Raw genomic sequence first — 19,553 nt, 5'->3', positions numbered from 1 at the left:
CAGCTTCCCCTCTCTCACATGCATTCTTTCCCTTGAGAGAGTTCACTCCTTTCTAGCAGATGTGTCCAGGAATGTTTTGTTTTGTTACAGGTGTCACCGGACATTGATACATTGTTCGTGTAGGAGATTTCTCTAAAAGATGTGTAATGCTAATTAAAATCTGCAGATGCTATGTAACCTTGGGCATGCGCAGTAATCAAATCGATACGTCAGCAAACCTTTCCTATATCATCTGTAAATTCTTTGAATAAACTTACTTCACTCTGGCAATCTCATCCTGCATGTGGTTGTCCATTTGTGTCGTCTATGGGTACCCATATCTAAAAGACTAATTTGAAAGCAGACAGCATCCACTCAACGGTCAGAGTTTGATTGACCCCCTACATTACTTGGCGCATCAACGAGGGGCAGAATTTAACTCCTTACCTGCAGCCGATATCTGACAACCCTGCCTGCCGACCATCCGGACTAGGGGACACGGGACCTCAGATCTACAAAACACCGGTGTAAGGTAAGCCATTTGACTTACCACTCAAAGATCTGAGCCCCCCTGTCTTCAAAAGCCACGTGTCGACAGAAAGGTTTGTTGCTGTATGTTTATAGGATACTTCTGCCTGTGTTATTTACGGTGTTCTTGATAACCGTGCTAGACGGAAGAACCCACATGTGTATATTGCCATGCTGTCTGCTGTAAGCATTGAACTGATAACTTTCTGTTGTATTTTGACTGCCGCACTCATTTTCCTAGCTGTCATTTGTTATAAGATTACAGAGGCCGCGTATAGAGGTGAGACGTGGTCTTCTCTCTCTCCATAAAAAGGTCTACTAATAAAGATACATTCGTGTCCTGCCAGCCGAGGCTTGGCAGAAGGGACTGTCCTGATCTACCCGAAGGACTGATGTAGAAACAGCGGACATCAAGTCCATAGAAACATTCGTGTCCTGCCAGCCGTGGCTTGGCAGAAGGGACTTAAAAGGTCATCGCGACCCGCCAGATTTACCGGTGAATCAAAAATGGCAAGTCCAATTATTAGTATGGGGTCCAGACAGTCTACGACTTTCTTGGCCCCTATTGAGATAATCAGGGAGAGAGAGGGGGAGGACAGTTATAAACAAGCCCGTAAAGTTTACAAGCTGATAGGGCTTAAAAGAGCAGGAACTTTCAACTATGAGCTCTGGCGGCAGTACAGAACAAAACACACGAAAGCTATCAAAGACGCCGGTCTAGATAAAGGAATAGAGGCCATAATCAAATATAGTAGAAAGGCAAACGTAGAACGGTGGGATTGTGAGCCGAGGTTTGAGGGCATACTTGTGTATGCACCCCCGGTGCGTGATCCGGCCAGAATGCACCCGATTTTACCAACTGCAAGCAGCTCTGAAATTCTTCCTGAGTATCAGAGTTGTACCGCTGCAACTCCGCCACAAGAGCCCCAAAGAGAAAAAAAACCTTATTGGCATTGTCCCAGATGCGGACAACAACACCCTTTACGAAAAAACAGCTTTAACTATGTGTAAACAGGAAAAGAATGAAACCGTTGAATGCTATTTTGGCAGACTAGAAACAAAGGCTAGAGACATGGGTCTCACCCTCCGTACAGATGAAGTGTACTACCCAATGATGTGTGAAGCGTTCATGCAAGGCATTGGCCCATCATTGGCAGATAAAATAAAAGCATGTACCCCTGATTAGCAACAAGCCAAGCCCAGAGACTTGTATAAAAAGGCAGTAGGGTTTGCTATGGATGAGAAGCGACCTGCAGTGGTGGTTAAATACTATAGCTACCAGGAAGGGAAGGTCCAGCTCCGGGACAGGCCCCATAGAGAAAAACGCAGGTGTTATAATTGCGGCAAGGTAGGCCACCTGGCCAAGAATTGCCGTTATCCCAAAGGGTCCCGTGACCAGGAGACAGATCAGGGCGCCACTCCCAGCAACAACGCCGCGTCGCCCGAATCCGTCCCAATGAAGTCCCGGCGATCCAGCCCCAGTATCCCTACCGTGGAAACAGAGGATAGAGGCACTCAGACTCTCGAGCCTGTTTCCATATGAAGTGAGGAAGTGCCCTTCCTTATAGACACTGGGGCTACAAATCCTGTCTCAAAAATTCATGTGAAATAGTAGAAATGTTTAAGGCAAGGAGTATGCCTATATGGAAAAGCAAGTTAGAGAAATAACAAAGGACAGACAAAGCAAGTTAGAATTTTGGGGATCTGAGACCCACAAAGTCTCAAAGATTCAGAGATAAGCAAAAGTTGGGGAAAGTATGTTAGAATAGATGGATTGAGAAACGTGTAGATACGTTAATTATCAGAAAAAAGGGAATTCTTTTATAGCTTGTGTCCCTTTGGGACATAAAGCAAGTTCATGTAGAATCTGTGGATAATTATGTGTCAAATAACCAATATTGTCTGTGTGTCTTCATGTTATGTAATCTAATTTTTGTTATACGTTTAGTCTTTTGTCCTTTCTTTTATGTATTTAACTATTCCTCTGCTGTCTGGGTTTGATAGTCAGTGCAGAGAAATATTAGGTTTTTTTTTTTTTGTTGCTTGGAGCCTGGATATTTCTGGCTGTTTGCCAAAAATATAAGATTGTTCTGTTCCAGAGAGAGATGAGAAATTCAAAGTCAGAGAGGAAAGACAGACATTGAATGTATTGTGTGAATTGTATGGTTTTGGAAATGGAAGAGTACGAGAGAGACAGAGGAATGTGTGCTTCTTGTGAAAGCCGCAGCTGCAAGTCGCCCCCACCCCTTGTCTCCAAAAGGGGGGGGGGGTATATTGAGAGTTTACAGAGAAGGAATGCGTTCCTCTCAAGGCCAAAAAGATTAGAGCGGAGAACACTGGACGAGTAACTCTGCTTGCTTGAATAGAATGAAACCCGTAATGAATCCAGTGAATCTTACTGTTTTTGCTGTTCTTTGTGTAAATGTTAGTTCTGTCACTGGCCGGACGTGTGCATAATTGCTAAATGTGTGTTCCTTTCATTAGTTTTGCAAAGTGGTTGTTGTGGAATGCATTTGTTTGCAAGATGAGGACAGTTGAATCATATGCGTTACGTCCTGTGTGAACTCTTACTAACATTTGAATGAGACTTGACTGCATGAACGGATGAGAATTAATGTGTGATGTAGGTGCTGTGTGCTGATAATTTGGAAGCCTGCCAACAAGTCATAATTATACTGTTTCTGAGAATGCTCTATAGAAGAAACGTGCGGACGGCCATACCTGTACTTACACCTGCTGCCAAACTCCGCACCTTTCTGGGCCTTGTTTTCATACTGCCCCCATTGGTCCATTTTGTTTTCGCTCTTATACAACTACTCATTCTTTTCTCTCACCCTTTTATACTTCATCCGTTGTTCTTTTCTGTACTGAATTTTCTGGCCAGGTGACAGTATTGACACAAAAGTCCAGCGGACGACCACGGCCACCTGGATGCTACTAAGCTGTATCCAGTGGCTCGAGGAGCTCCCTCATGTGTTTGTGCGGTGGCAGCAGTACAGGCAATGGTTAACAAATCTTCGGAGTTGGTCTTGAACCAACTCCCCCTAGTGGTCCTCACCCCCCCATGACACCCGGAGCATATACACGCAAGTGCAACCCAAGCACTTATTTCTGGCCCGTCAAATCCAGCTACAATGTGCTCTTGTCATTTTTCTACTACCTTGAACTCGGTTACCCTTCCAATTAAGTACCCTAGTTCAAAAGGGGGGGAGAGAAGATATAGGTGATCTAGGTATTGCAGGTCAGCTATTTTTTTTTAAAGCTATTTTTAAATTTTTAAATTTTTTCTTTTTCCTTTTTACAACAAGGTTATGATCTATTTGAAATAGAATACCAGCCTGATTGTCTAGCGGTAATCGGTGCAAGGGGCTTCAGAAGTGCCAATTCAGCTGGCAGAAACTGAACCGCTTGAGGTAATGTTTAAAGGGTCACGATGCCTCACGCGCTTCCTTATGCTGGAAGGTCCTGAAAGCATATTGAGAATTGCGTGATGGGACCCTTGGGAGGTTGTATCAAACTTCACCTGTCCGGTGAGGCTCGTATACACCCCGGGTCTGAAAGTCACCCGACCTTATGTCGGATGGCAGCAGACCAAGCGACACCTCTACCTGTCCTCACTTTTACGTACGCAGAGGACCAAGCTCTTAGCCCCCTTGGTCCGTTAGTACCCCCTGGCACATGTCCAGGAAGATGCAATTGCAGACACTGTCTCTTCTTTATGTTAATTTAAAGCCCTTAAGAAATGTGTCTTCCCAGCCAATACCCCTTTTTGTTCCCCATTAGCAGAAAGAGTTTAAAGGGCCAGCCAGACTGTCAGCATTTGTTTGCATTTATTTTCAGAGGAAAGCAGTACTGTTGGACAGTGCTGCCATAAGGGGCACAGAATAGCCCAAAACCAGTTTACCAGATGCATGAAGCTGATATTAGACGCCTGGCCAATTCCTGAGGGCACCACCCTCTTGTAATATGTTGATGATTTACTTTTTTTATGTACTCCTGACCCAAATAGTTACCTCAATGTATCACTAAGCCTTTTGTGTTTCCTCCATCAAGAATAGAAAAGTTGTAAGTTTACTAATGGAAGACATCATGTTGCCAGAACAGGTGGCCATAATAAATGTTAACTGAAAACCCTTGTTAATAATGTATATTCTGAGTTGTTTTTGTACATGGTACCAGGGTAATTGACGACTCCACGCTGGATATGCAGTGGTCACGCAACAAGATGTCCTAAAAGCAGAATGCCTCCGCATGTCCCAGAACAGGAAGCGGAAGTACAGGCCCTCACTGAGGCGTGTGGAGTGGTAGAAGGTAAAACGGCAAACATTTACACTGACTCCCAGTATGCATTTGGCATAGCTCATGATTACGGCCTAACATGGAAGGCCAGACAGCTTGTTACCTCAGCAGGACAACCAGTTAAGAATGGTGCAGCGGTGACAAAGTGGAAAGCTCACACCAATTCCTACAGCAGAGAAACAAGAGGCAACGCCATCACAGATCACACAGCAAAGGCAGCGGCCCTTAAGCCGTGGAAGAAAAGAAGAAAAGAAGAATTTAACAATAACTTTGGACTTTGATATAAACCTTGGACTTTGAATACTTTGATATGAACTTGGACTTTGAGATGCTAAAGACTTTACAGTTACAAGCCAGCAATAAAGAAAAAGACAAATGAACTAAATAGGGGAGCAGCAGAAATGGGACGGTGAATGGCGAACAGTCAACAGAACTTGCCCGCCAAGGTCCCTGTGTTCCATGATGGCCCAGCGAATGCACGGAAAGACACACCTACCGGGGGTCCAGAAGTCCGCCTTGAGGTCGTGTCCTCTGGCCTGCTCCGTCGCCTCCGGTGCCGTCCGGCATGACGTGCCCACAAGGGTCTTTCTGACTTTATTCCTGACAATGTTGCCTCCTGTGGCTAGAAATGCACTGACGCCGAAATCTGCGATCTGCACGGAGCCGTCTTCACCCAGAAGGATGTTTCCAGCCTTAACATCCCTGAGGATCTGGCCGTTCTTATGCAGGTACTCCAGGCCTTCTAGCACCTCCTTCAGCATGGTGGCGATGCTTGCCTCATCCAGCACCCCGTTCAAAGCAGCAATGATGTCGACGCTTGAACAAGGACGGGTGGCTCCTGGGTTTCCTGTAGTTGCTGCATCATCACTTGTCCAATTTTGCATGACCTTTGCCGTAAGCAACAGGGCAGAAGTAAATTTGCCACATAACACTTGCCTAGACCACTCTACCCATTTCAGGGATTGCAATTTGACTACACTCAGCTCCCACTTATTGGGAAGTATGAATACGTGCTTGTTGTTGTTGATGTCTTTCCAGGTCGGAGACCTACCCTGTTACCAAGGTAAATAAGCAGGTGATCATACAGGAGCTGATGAATGAGGTAATCCGCAGATACGAGGTTCCGGAAGTGATTGACTCAAACAAAGGTACACACTTCACACCTGCAGAGTTTAGACAAAGTTAACAGACTAAATGGTACGCTTAAGTTAAAAGAAGTGTTGTTTGGCTTTATGCCAAAATTGGGGCTGTATCATCCACAGGCCCTACAGCAGGGCTATGACATAGTAGCCGGATGTGTAAAGCACCTGTGTGACCAACTAATGGTAACCCAGAATCTAGTCTTTTTCTCCCATTCCAGGCCCAGACAACCTAGGGGAATCTTATTCCCTACTACCTGGAGATTGAGTGGTCGTAAAGAGAGGTGTCCGGAAATCCCTAGGGCCCAGAGTCAAAGGGCCCTGTCAAGTCCTGCTGACCACACCTACTTTAGTAAAGTTGAAAGAACTGTTGTTTGTTTTAGGACTAATGGACTTTTCACGCCCTACCTTTGCCCCCCCCCCCCATGAGAAGGAAAATGAAGGACATTTTGTTTATTGATGGACCTTTGGACTCTTCACTCCATGCTTCGCCCTTGTGAGAGGGTGCAAAGGGACAATGCCCAAAACCACCTTGTTAGGCACCACCAAGTACTGTTGGACTTGTACACACACCTGGTGCCACTGGTTTTCCTTTCTTGGCTGTTCCTGTTCCGTCAAAAGAACTGTTTGCATGGACAAATGAAAACTCAGAAACCAGAGATAGCTGGTGGGGTAACACATTTAGTTCTTTGAACCCTGCCAATTGGTTTTCTGGTTTAGGAGGTTGGTTTATGGGGATCCTACAAAGTATATTACAAGTTGTGATTATTTTATTATGCATTTATAGAGCAATTAAGGTTATAATTTCATGTATTTCTAAATGTACTGAAAAAGCTTTCTTTTCGCCGATATGAATCACGTGTTTATGGACTAGGAGTCATACTTGTCTTGACTCCATGTCCAAAACGGGGGAATGTGAGGGGTTAATTCACGTTTATGCCTTTTAAATCGATAAGTGTATTTCACAGAATACTTATGTGTTTATAATTTGTGTCTTCTTACAGCGACTCCATTTTGTATCTTTTTGCTTGTATTGCTTCAATCATGTATCTGTATTAATTTCACCTCTCATACCTAGAGAATGTTAGACCCAATTATAATAATGACTTCGAATTCTTATCAGCTTCCCCTCTTTCTCATGCATTCTTTCCCTTGAGAGAGTTCACTCCTTTCTAGCAGATGTGTCCAGGAATGTTTTGTTTTGTTACAGGTGTCACCGGACATTGATATATTGTTCATGTAGGAGATTTCTCTAAAAGATGTGTAATGCTTATTAAAATCTTCAGATGCTATGTAACCTTGGGCATGCGCAATAATCAAATCAATACGTCAGCAAACCTTTCCTATATCATCTGTAAATTCTTTGAATAAACTTACTTCACTCTGGCAATCTCATCCTGCATGTGGTTGTCCATTTGTGTCGTCTATGGGTACCCATATCTAAAAGACTAATTTGAAAGCAGACAGCATCCGCTCAACGGTCAGAGTTTGATTGACCCCCCACATTACATATTGTAGATGGTCTGATATTCTGATGCTCAGTTTGCGTGTGGTACATCCAATATATTGTAACTTACATGATGCACAGCCTGCCATATAAACAACTCCCGTGGATTTACAATTTATATATGATTTGATTGCATATACGGTACTGGTATTGTCACTACCAAACTCCTTAACACTTCTTGGTGCAAATTTACACATCGGGCACCGTGATTGCATGCATCTATAAAAGCCATTGTTTTTTAGCCAATTGGTGTCTGTCAGTTTGTTACTGTTTTTGTTTGGGTGAACTCTATTTTGCCTGAACATGAAATCAATCGATTTCACCCTTCTAGACACACATCTGGTGCCTGACTCCAATATAACTTTTAATTTGGGATCTTGTTTTAAAATGGCTAGATTGTTGAAAAAAATCTTTTTGATCTGTGTGAATTGTCTGCTAAACGGGGTTGAAAATGTGATGCATTCTCTGCTTTTTAATTTGTCTGAATACTTCTCATTTGGACTGGTTTCTCTTGTTTGTCTAGAAGCTACTGTTTTTTTTGCCCGTTGTAGAATGCGTTTTCCGTATCCCCTGTTTTGTAACCTATCACAGATTTCTTTTTCTGCATGTTGGTAATCTGTACTTAAAGTGCAAAGGCGCTTGGCCCTCAATAGCTCCCCCAATGGGATCGCTTGTATAGTTTGCATCGGATGGCAATTTGATGCGTGTAAAATCGTATTGCCAGCATCTTTTTTTCTGTACAATACACCGGTGATGGACCCATCCTGACTATTTCCCTTAATAAGAAGATCTGTTTGTAATCAAAGTCCATGGTAAATTCTAGATTGCAATCATTTTCATTGATATAAGTTAAAAAACTGGTTAGTTTGATCTTGTTTTTTGTTTCGTATTCGTCTCTGTTCATGCCATCACTAGTCATGTGCCATATTATAATTACGTCATCAATGTAACGCCCACACCAACATATATTGTCGATAAGGGGGTTACACTGATCATAAATATATCTGGATTCCCACCATGACATATACAATATTGCTAAAGAAGGGGAGAATCTAGAGCCCATTGGCGCCCCCACCAATTGTAAATATTGTATAGAATTGAACTTGAAAACATTATGTGTCAGTAGGAATTCAGTTACTTCCATCAAAAAAGCTCTTACAAAATCATTATATTGTGCATGAGACCTTAAGTGAAATGCAAGTGCCTGTAGCGCCAAATGGTGTGGGATAGAGGAATACAGTGCTTTAACATCGCAAGTTACCCAGGTTTTATCTGCCCCCCATTTGTGTCCTGCCAATATTTGAATGACTAGAGATGAGCGAGCGTACTCGTCCGAGCTTGATACTCGTTCGAGTATTAGCGTGTTCGAGATGCTCGTTACTCGAGACGAGTACCACGCGGTGTTCGAGTTACTTTCACTTTCATCTCTGAGAAATTTGCGCCCTTTTCTGGCCAATAGAAAGACAGGGAAGGCATTACTACTTCCCCCTGCGACGTTCAAGCCCTATACCACCCCCGTGCAGTGAGTGGCTGGGGAGATCAGGTGTCACCCGAGTATATAAATCGGCCCTTCCCGCGGCTCGCCTCAGATGCATTCTGACATAGTTCAGGGAAAGTGCTGTCTTGCTGTAGCTGCTATAGGGAGAGCGTTAGGAGTTATTTTAGTCTTCAAGAACCCCAACGGTCCTTCTTAGGGCCACATCTGACCATGTGCAGTACTGTTGAGGCTGCTTTTAGCACAATTTTTTTTTTTTTTTTGTATATCGGGCGTGCAGACCATAGCTCAGTTTGCAGTCATTTTACAGAGTATAGGGGCAGTACTGGTGAGGCAGGGAAAGAAGTATACTGGCTATATAGGCAGTGAGCGTTTTCCCAAAAACTTCCAAAAAATACTGTATTAGGCCTGCTGTCACTGCCTTCAGTTTACTGCGTCTCTGCTGGGGGTAATAGTTGTTGAATTAATACCCAGCCTTGCGCATAATTGTTGCCTGCCTCTGCAGTGCGTTACGTACGCGAAGTCAGCCTCCAACAGGGAAATCGAAATACAGTGTATATCAGAGGCAGTGTGGTTGTTCACAAAAACTTCCAAAAAATACAATATTAGGCCTGCCTGTCACTGCCTTCAGTTTACTGCGTCTCTGCTGGGGGTAGTAGTTGTTGAATTAATACCCAGCCTTGCGCATAATTGTTGCCTGCCTCTGCAGTGCGTTACGTACACGAAGTCAGCCTCCAACAGGGAAATTGAAATACAGACTATATCACAGGCAGTGTGGTTGTTCACAAAAACTTCTAAAAAATACAATATTAGGCCTGCCTGTCACTGCCTTCAGTTTACTGCATCTCTGCTGGGGGTAGTAGTTGTTGAATTAATACCCAGCCTTGCGCATAATTGTTGCCTGCCTCTGCAGTGCGTTACGCACGCGAAGTCAGCCTCCAACCACAGGCCAATAAGCGGCACATTTAATTACAGCGTTCTGTTTCTGCTAATCTCGTAATACACCATGCTGAGGGGTAGGGGTAGGCCTAGAGGACTTGGACGGGGGCGAGGACGCGGAGGCCCAAGTCAGGTTGTGGGCACAGGCCGACCTCCTGGTCCAGGTGTATCGCAGCCGACTGCTGCGGGATTAGGAGAGAGGCAAGTTTCTGGGGTCCCCAGATTCATCTCACAATTAATGGGTCCACGCGGTAGACCTTTATTAGAAAATGAGCAGTGTGAGCAGGTCCTGTCGTGGATGGCAGAAAGTGCATTCAGCAATCTATCGACCACACAGTCTTCTAGGCCGTCCACAGCTGCAACTCTGAATCCTCTGGCTGCTGCTCCTTCTTCCTCCCAGCCTCCTCACTCCATTACAATGACACATTCTGAGGAGCGGGCAGACTCCCAGGAACTGTTCTCGGGCCCCTCCCCAGATTGGGCAGCAATCGTTCCTCTCCCACCAGAGGAGTTTATCGTGACCGATGCCCAACCTTTGGAATGTTCCCGGGGTCCGGGGGATGAGGCTGGGGACTTTCGGCAACTGGGTGAGGAGGACGATGACGATGAGACACAGTTGTCTATCAGTGAGGTGGTAGTAAGGGCAGTAAGTCCCAGGGAGGAGCGCACAGAGGATTCGGAGGAAGAGCCGTTGGACGATGAGGTGACTGACCCCACCTGGTGTGATAAGCCAACTGAGGACCGGTCTTCAGAGGGGGAGGCAATTGTAGCCGCAGCACAGGTTGGAAGAGGCAGTGGGGTGGCCAGGGGTAGAGGCAGGGCCAGACCGAATAATCCACCAACTGTTTCCCAAAGCGCCCCCTCGCGCCATGCCACCCTGCAGAGGGCGAGGTGCTCAAAGGTGTGGCAGTTTTTAACTGAGAGTGCAGACGACCGACGAACTGTGGTGTGCAAGGCTTGTTGTGCCAAGATCAGCCGGGGAGCCACCGCCACCAGCATGCGGAGGCATATGATGGCCAAGCACCCCACAAGGTGGGACGAAGGCCGTTCACCGCCTCCGGTTTGTACCACTGCCTCTCCCCCTGTGCCCCAACCTGCCACTGAGATCCAACCCCCCTCTCACCTCCGCTGTCCTCGGCCCCATCCAGCAATGTCTCTCAGCGCAGCGTCCAGCCGTCGCTAGCGCAAGTCTTTGAGCGCAAGCGCAAGTACGCCGCCACGCACCCGCACGCTCAAGCGTTAAACGTGCACATAGCCAAATTGATCAGCCTGGAGATGCTGCCGTATAGGCTTGTGGAAACGGAGGCTTTCAAAAACATGATGGCGGCGGCGGCCCCGCGCTACTCAGTTCCCAGTCGCCACTACTTTTCCCGATGTGCCATCCCAGCCCTGCACGACCACGTCTCCCGCAACATTGTACGCGCCCTCACCAATGCGGTTAGTGGCAAGGTCCACTTAACAACGGACACGTGGACAAGCACAGGCGGGCAGGGCCACTACATCTCCCTGACGGCACATTGGGTGAATTTAGTGGAGGCTGGGACAGAGTCAGAGCCTGGGACCGCTCACGTCCTACCCACCCCCAGAATTGCGGGCCCCAGCTCGGTGGTGGTATGTTCGGCGGTGTATGCTTCCTCCACTAAAGCACCCTCCTCCTCCTCCTCCTCAACCTCTGTCTCGCAATCTAGATGTGTCAGCAGCAGCAGGACGTCGCCAGCAGTCAGTGTCGCGCGACGTGGTAGCACAGCGGTGGGCAAGCGTCAGCAGGCCGTGCTGAAACTACTCAGCTTAGGAGAGAAGAGGCACACGGCCCACGAACTGCTGCGGGGTCTAAAAGAGCAGACCGACCGTTGGCTTGCGCCGCTGAGCCTCCAACCGGGCATGGTCGTGTGTGACAACGGCCGTAACCTGGTGGCGGCTCTGCAGCTCGGCAGCCTCACGCACGTGCCATGCCTGGCCCACGTCTTTAATTTGGTGGTTCAGCGCTTTCTGAAAAGCTACCCACGCTTGTCAGACCTGCTCGTAAAGGTGCGCCGGCTCTGCGCACATTTCCGCAAGTCCCACACGGACGCTGCCACCCTGCGGACACTGCAACAGCGGTTTAATCTGCCAGTGCACCGACTGCTGTGCGACGTGCCCACACGGTGGAACTCTACGCTCCACATGTTGGCCAGGCTCTATGAGCAGCGTAGAGCTATAGTGGAATACCAACTCCAACATGGGCGGCGCAGTGGGAGCCTCCTCAATTATTTTCAGAAGAGTTGGCCTAGTTGGCAGACATCTGCCAGGTCCTTGGAAAGTTTGAGGAGTCTACCCAGGTGGTGAGCGGCGATGCTGCAATCATTAGCGTCACCATTCCTCTGCTATGCCTCTTGAGAAGTTCCCTGCAAAGCATAAAGGCAAATGCTTTGCGCTCGGAAACGGAGGCGGGGGAAGACAGTATGTCGCTGGATAGTCAGAGCACCCTCCTGTCTATATCTCAGCGCGTTGAGGAGGAGGAGGAGCATGAGGAGGATGAGGAGGAGGGGGAAGAGACAGCTTGGCCCACTGCTGACGGTACCCATGCTGCTTGCCTGTCATCCTTTCAGCGTGTATGGCCTGAGGAGGAGGAGGCGGAGGAGGAGGAGGATCCTGAAAGTGATCTTCCTAGTGAAGACAGCCATGTGTTGCGTACAGATACCCTGGCACACATGGCTGACTTCATGTTAGGATGCCTTTCTCGTGACCCTCGTGTTGCACGTATTCTGGCCACTACGGATTACTGGGTGTACACACTGCTCGACCCACGGTATAAGGAGAACCTTTCCACTCTCATTCCCGAAGAGGAAAGGGGTTCGAGAGTGTTGCTATACCACAGGACCCTGGCGGACAAGCTGATGGTAAAATTCCCCTCCGACAGCACTAGTGGCAGAAGGCGCAGTTCCGAGGGCCAGGTAGCAGGGGAGGTGCGGAGATCGAGCAGCATGTTCAGCACAGGCAGTGCAACACTCTTTAAGGCCCTGGACAGCTTTATGGCTCCCCACCAAGACTGTGTCACCGCTCCCCAGTCAAGGCTGAGTCGGCGGGAGCACTGTAAAAGGATGGTGAGGGAGTACATAGCCAATCACACGACCGTCCTCCGTGACGCCTCTGCCCCCTACAACTACTGGGTGTCGAAGCTGGACACGTGGCCTGAACTCGCGCTGTATGCCCTGGAGGTGCTTGCTTGTCCTGCGGCTAGCGTCTTGTCAGAGAGGGTGTTTAGTGCGGCTGGGGGAATCATCACAGATAAGCGTACACGCCTGTCAACCGACAGTGCCGACAGGCTTACACTCATAAAGATGAACAAAGCCTGGATTTCCCCAGACTTCTCTTCTCCACCAGCGGACAGCAGCGATACCTAAGCAATACGTAGGCTGCACCCGCGGATGGAAGCATCGTTCTGTATCACCATCCAAAACGGTGACATTTCTGCTTCATCAATCTGTGTATAATATTCCTCCTCCTGCTCCTCCTCCTGAAACCTCACGTAATCACGCCGAACGGGCAATTTTTCTTTGGGCCACAAGGCTCACTCATATAATTTTTCCAAACAATTTTTATACGTTTCAATGCTCTTACAAGCGATGAAACTTTAACTTGAACCAATTTTTCGTTAAACTGGGCTACCTCCAGGCCTAGTTACCACTTAAGCCACATTAACCAAAGCGATTAATGGGTTTCACCTGCCTTCTTGGTTGGGCATGGCCAATTTTTTCTGAGGTACATTAGTACTGTTGCTACACCAATTTTTTGGGGCCCTCACCTACAGTGTAATCATTGTAATTTCTATGTTCTTCGCCTGCACTCATGGTACAGAAAGGTGTGTGGGGTTGGCCTACACTTTTGCTACATAAATGTAACTGGGGCCTTGTCTATACTGCAGCTACTGAAATGTGAAAGAGACTGTTATCTCCCTAAACTGCTGCAATGGGAATTGTTACTGGGGCTTGTCTTGAGTGCTAGTATTACTGAAATGGAACTAAGACTGCGCTCCTCCTATACTGCTGCAATGGGAATTGTTACTGGGGCTTGTCTTGAGTGCTACTATTACTGAAATGGAACTAAGACTACGCTCCTCCTATACTGCTGCAATGGGAATTGTTACTGGGGCTTGTCTTGAGTGCTACTATTACTGAAATGGAACTAAGACTGCGCTCCTCCTATACTGCTGCAATGGGAATTGTTACTGGGGCTTGTCTTGAGTGCTACTATTACTGAAATGGAACTAAGACTGCGCTCCCCCTATACTGCTGCTAGTGATATGTTAGTGGGGCCTGTCCCTAATACTACCGCTGAAATGTTAATAATTCGGGGCTCTGCCTATACCGCAGCTAATGGTATGTCACTGGGGTGTGGAAACAGAGGCTTCACAAAGACATGATGGCGGCGAGGCCATTTCCCACCAACGCTGTTACTGTTAAGGTGCATATAACCACGGACACGTGGAGAGGACACATAGTGCCTCCAAAACATCCCCCTCCTCCTCCAACAATGAAAACATTCTTGGCAAATACCTTTGCATTGGTCCGTCTGGTGGCAGTCCAAGAATTTCACCTTTAACGACACTACAAGAGAGCACCACCACCATCCCCCCGCCACGGCCCACTTAATCATGGCCACATTCCGAAAACCAACTACATAAAACCGCGCTACTAGGTCCGCAGTCACCACCACATTACCACCAACGAGGTTACTGTTAAGGTACATATTACCAGTCTGACTGGGGCATGCAGTGTGGGCCAAAGCCCACCTGTATTGTATCTGACGTTAGCTCTGCTGAGTAGGGCACTGCAATGGGATATATTTATGTACCACCGGTGGGTTCCAGGGTGCCACCGATGCTGTAGGTGCACACGGAGTTTAACCTACATCTGTCCACTTGTAAAGAACCCCAGTCTGACTGGGGCATGCAGTGTGGGCCGAAGCCCACCTGCATTAAGCACGACATTACCTCAGCTGTGTTGGGCAATGCAATGGGATATATTTATGTACCGCCGGTGGCTTCCTGGCACCCACCCATGCTGTAGGTGCACACGGAGTTTAACCTACATCTGTCCACTTGTAAAGAACCCCAGTCTGACTGGGGCATGCAGTGTGGGCCGAAGCCCACCTGCATTAAACATGACATTACTACCTCAGCTGTGATGGGCAATGCAATGGGATACATTTATGTACAGCGGGTGGGTTCCAGGGAGCCACCCATGCTGTGGGTGCACACGGAATTCCCATTGCGGAGTTGTACCTGCCTGTGACTATTTATAAAAAACTGCGGTCTGACTGGGGCGTGCAGACACCTTGACAGAATGAATAGTGTGTGGCACATAGGTTCCCCATTGCTATGCCCACGTGTGCAGCTCCAGATGGAGGTGGCACAGGATTGGATTTCTCATTGCTTCTGTACAGCATTGTGGACTATCGGCCCGCCCCTTTTATGGGGGGGTCGCTGCCTAGCCATGCCAACCCTCTGCAGTGTGTGCCTGCTTTGCCTCTGGCAGACGCACTTATAAATAGATATGAGGGTGGCGTGGCATGAGGGCAGCTGAAGGCTGGGCAGGGACAGTTTGGTGTGCGCTGTGGACACTGGGTCGTGGGGGGGGGATTTGGCAGCATGTAACCCAGGAGAAGTGGCAGCGGAGTGTCATGCAGGCAGTGATTGTGCTTTGTTGCAGGTAGTGTGGTGCTTAGCTTAGGTATGCCATGCTAATGAGGGCTTTTCAGAAGTAAAAGTTGTTGGGAGGGGGGGGCCCCACTCTTGCCGGTATTGTGGCTTAATAGTGGGACCTGTGAACTTGAGATGCAGCCCAACATGTAGCCCCTCGCCTGCCCTATCCGTTGCTGTGTCGTTCCCATCACTTTCTTGAATTGCCCAGATTTTCACACATGAAAACATTAGCAAGCATCGGCGAAATACAAAAATGCTCAGGTCGCCCATTGACTTCAATGGGGTTCGTTACTCGAAACGAACCCTCGAGCATCGCGATAAATTCGTCCCGAGTAACGAGCACCCGAGCATTTTGGTGCTCGCTCATCTCTAGTGGTGAGGTCTCATGTGGTCTATAAAAGTCTATGGAGAGGGGAGGGCAGGCGGAAGGAGAGAGATTCACCCAGACGCTGCTGCAGCTAATACTAAGTGATTTACAGCAACTGTCTGTGTTAGAGAATTAAGGAGAATAAACTGCAGTTTTCTCTATGTGCAGAGTATGGAGACATCATAGCAGCTACTCTGTATCCACCAGCTCAGAGAAAACTGAGAATTAGGCTGGCTGCACACAAACGGGTCGCATTCCAGATGCGGGATTCCACACCGTAATCCAACCCCATTCCCGGCCGGTGGCCCCGCGTACCTGTCTACTTTCTTCTTTATCTATATTGAGGATGGTCTGGATGGCTTTCCATCAGACATGTGCAGTACAGATTTTCCCACGATGACGTGGGTCCCGCGACCATTCCGTAATATTAATTGGGGAACGGCTGCAGGTCGGACAGCTTCTATTGACTTCAATGAAAGTCGTCTGTGTGGACACCGCACATAAATAGAGCATGCTGTGATTTTTTTCCTCCACAAGCGGAAAAATCGCAGTTGGTTTCTGCTCATGTGCAGGAAAAAGCGCTTTTTCCATAGCATGATGCGGAAGGTATTTGCTGCGGAACCCGGTAGAGGATGCCAGCCCCAGATTCAGCAATGCAAATATGCCCTATGTTGGAGAGGGAGGTTGGAAGGAAGTGTGACTGTATGACTGGGCTGCTCAGAGTTTGTTTAAAGTCTGTAGCCATGAAGACACATAGGTCTGCACAAGAGCTGTATACACAAAACGGTAAGAGATTTCTAATCCAGATTATTTGCAGAGGTGCATTGTTTTTTGTTAGATGCACTGGAACAAAGGTTGGCCAAAGGTTGGCAAATTCTCTCTCCCAATCCAAGCTTTGCTGATTCACCTGATTTCTTGGAGATTAGTTCTCATTGGTGAATCTATTCCTGCTCTACAAATATTCACTGGGTGTATCCCTTAAAATATAACTTTTATTGACAAATATATATAAAATGTTTGGGCCTCACAAAAAACAGACAAAACAAAACAAAACAGAAACAGAGCAGGAGATAGAACCCTGGAAAAGAACCGAGAAAAAAATCTACGAAGCTGATCCCTCCAAGGTGGTACAGGAGTGTACTGATGGATAAAACATGTTTTCTCTTTGGTTAACAGGGACATACCCCCAAGTGGGGCTTTAGGCTCTTTGCCTCATTTAAGACATGCTACTCCTGTGAGTCATCATTTCCCTCCTGTCTACCATCAAGACAGGAGTTGCTGTTCTTTCTCTCTTCTTCCCACTTTGCTCTATCTCTAACCGGATTGGTTTTTTTTTAACCTTTTGTTTTGGAGCATTCTCCATTTATTGTGGAGACCCTGTTCTGTTTGGGATATTGTTTCCAGGATATCACTTTATCCTAGCACCTTCTAGTGAGGAATCAGTGTAACATTTGTCATTTTCAGAGCTCTGGGGCTTCTACTGGGTCGCTTGCTCATTTTGCTCCTGGTCTAGCTTATGGGACATAGGGCGAACCCAGGGGCTCGCCACCACTAGAAGCTGACTCTAAACCACCCACTTGGTGGAATTTTGTTCCGCTTCCACGCTTTCTATAAGGGTAGACCTCGATATGGTCCTCTAAATAGATTTGAATTGATTATGGAGCGGTTGATATAGTGAGTCGGTAGTGTCTTATCCATCAATCTTTGGCTAGCAGAGGCTAACTCTGTCTTTTCTGATAAGACCTTTCATCCACAATTACAATCCACCACCATCAGAACGACTTTTAAACACCTGACAACAGCTTACAGGGAATATACTAGGAGCTGGTGGGAGATCCAAGGCCTCCAGAAATATCTTGAACATAATATTGTTCCCAGAGGCCTTCGATCCCCACTTCTCCCACCTCCCAGATGCCACACACCTGAGTTCCTTGCCAAATGGGAAAAGGAAGTGACTGATAGTTCTTTGAAACTGATCGGCCTTCTCCTTGAAGAAGAAAGAAGCACATACGAGAAGAGCTCTAGAATACTGACAGAAGCTATAGAGAAAGCTAAGTCCTTCGCTACAGATCCCGAATTCTCAAATAAAGAAAAAGCGCTACAAGAAAATATAGAGAGATACACATTGCTCATCAAAGAGAGGAAACACTCCAGAGATCTACAGGACTTTAGGGAAAGAAGAGCCTATAAAATCTCGTACAATAAATCGGACACAGAGATTAGCTCCTCGGAGGGTGACTTCTCAGAAGGGGAAACCACTAAAAGAGCTCAGCAACCACCTTTTTTAGGAAGGGGCAAGGGGAGGTATCCCCCCAGAGCGCGAGGCAGAGGTCGCCCACAAACAAGTCGAGGCACGGGCTTCTTAGGCCAGCCCATCGGGCATTATTTCATGAGGGAACGGCGAGACCCCCAATGAATTCTAATCATCTTAGCCCGACGATGACAGTAGCACCTCTCACGTCCCCTCCTGGTGAGGCTATAATCTTGCCTGCTCCAACAACTTCAGATAGATTACAAGTGATCAATCTATCTTCCCATGTCCTATCTCCAAGTGAGCTCGCACTTTTGGAGAGGGGCCTGTCCTTCATCCCGACATGCCAATTCAACAGGTTTGTCTGGACGAAGGACATGGCCCTCTTCTTGAGGAAACTGAGGTGGAGGAAGCATTTTGCCCTGGCAGATCGCAAGTTGGCAACCAGTTTAGGGCTTGAGTCTAGTGACATAACAATAGTAAGGGATTTGGAGGCTCTCGAACATGATCAATCTAGAGGTAGGGGGGAAGGACCCTTTACTGATCTCAAATTGACCAGTACGAAATTTCCACCACAGGGACAGTCGCCACACATCGATATTGTCGAGAAAATCATTCAGAACGAAATAAAAAATAGTTCGGTATCTCCGATAAAAAAGAACAATCTGTCCCCCAATGAATTGAGAGCTCTAAAAAATCTCGAGACTAACCATGAACTAATAATCAAGTCATCGGACAAAGGGGGGAATATAGTCGTCCTATCGCGAGATGACTATATTGCTATGTGTAATAGAATATTAAATGACAGGGACACATACAGAATCTTACCCCATGATCCGACAGATCCATTCAAAAACTCTTTGAGATCCCTCCTGGACCAAGCTCTAAATGATCATTGCATTGATCAAATTGAATACGATTTCCTCCTCCCCTCGAGTCCACAGGTAGCCACCTTTTATTCTCTATCGAAGGTGCATAAGGGCCTGCACCCCCTCAAGGGAAGGCCCATAGTTTCCGGGGTGGACAACTTATCACAGAACTGTGGCATCTATCTAGATAAAGTACTGCGCCCGTTTGTTCTATCTTTACCCTCATTTGTTCAGGATACTCCTGACGTTCTTCGTCACATCGAGGGCATACAAATTGAAGAAGGAGTTTTTCTAGCTTCCCTGGACATAGAGTCGTTGTACAGTTCCATCTTACACGACATTGGTCTTAAGGCGGTCTTTCATTTCCTCCAACAAAGGGGGTGTGATTTCACCAGACACAACCAGTTCATTCTGGATCTTCTTCATTATGTTCTTACCCATAATTTCTTTTTGTTTAACGGCAAGATCTTCCACCAGCTCAGGGGCACCGCGATGGG

The 19,553-nt window shown here is 47.2% G+C and overlaps 1 pseudogene; it reads left to right on the top strand.

Annotated features, from left to right (window-relative positions):
* The window catches only part of LOC136577957 (mitochondrial dynamics protein MID49-like), a 34,709-nt pseudogene extending 16,357 nt beyond the window's left edge, over positions 1–18,352 (top strand).
* The last annotated feature ends 1,201 nt before the right edge of the window (positions 18,353–19,553 follow it).

The sequence above is a fragment of the Eleutherodactylus coqui genome, chromosome 8 (assembly GCF_035609145.1).
Source record: "Eleutherodactylus coqui strain aEleCoq1 chromosome 8, aEleCoq1.hap1, whole genome shotgun sequence".
Taxonomy (NCBI): Eukaryota; Metazoa; Chordata; class Amphibia; order Anura; family Eleutherodactylidae; genus Eleutherodactylus; species Eleutherodactylus coqui.
This window is presented reverse-complemented; position numbering and strand designations above follow the sequence as displayed.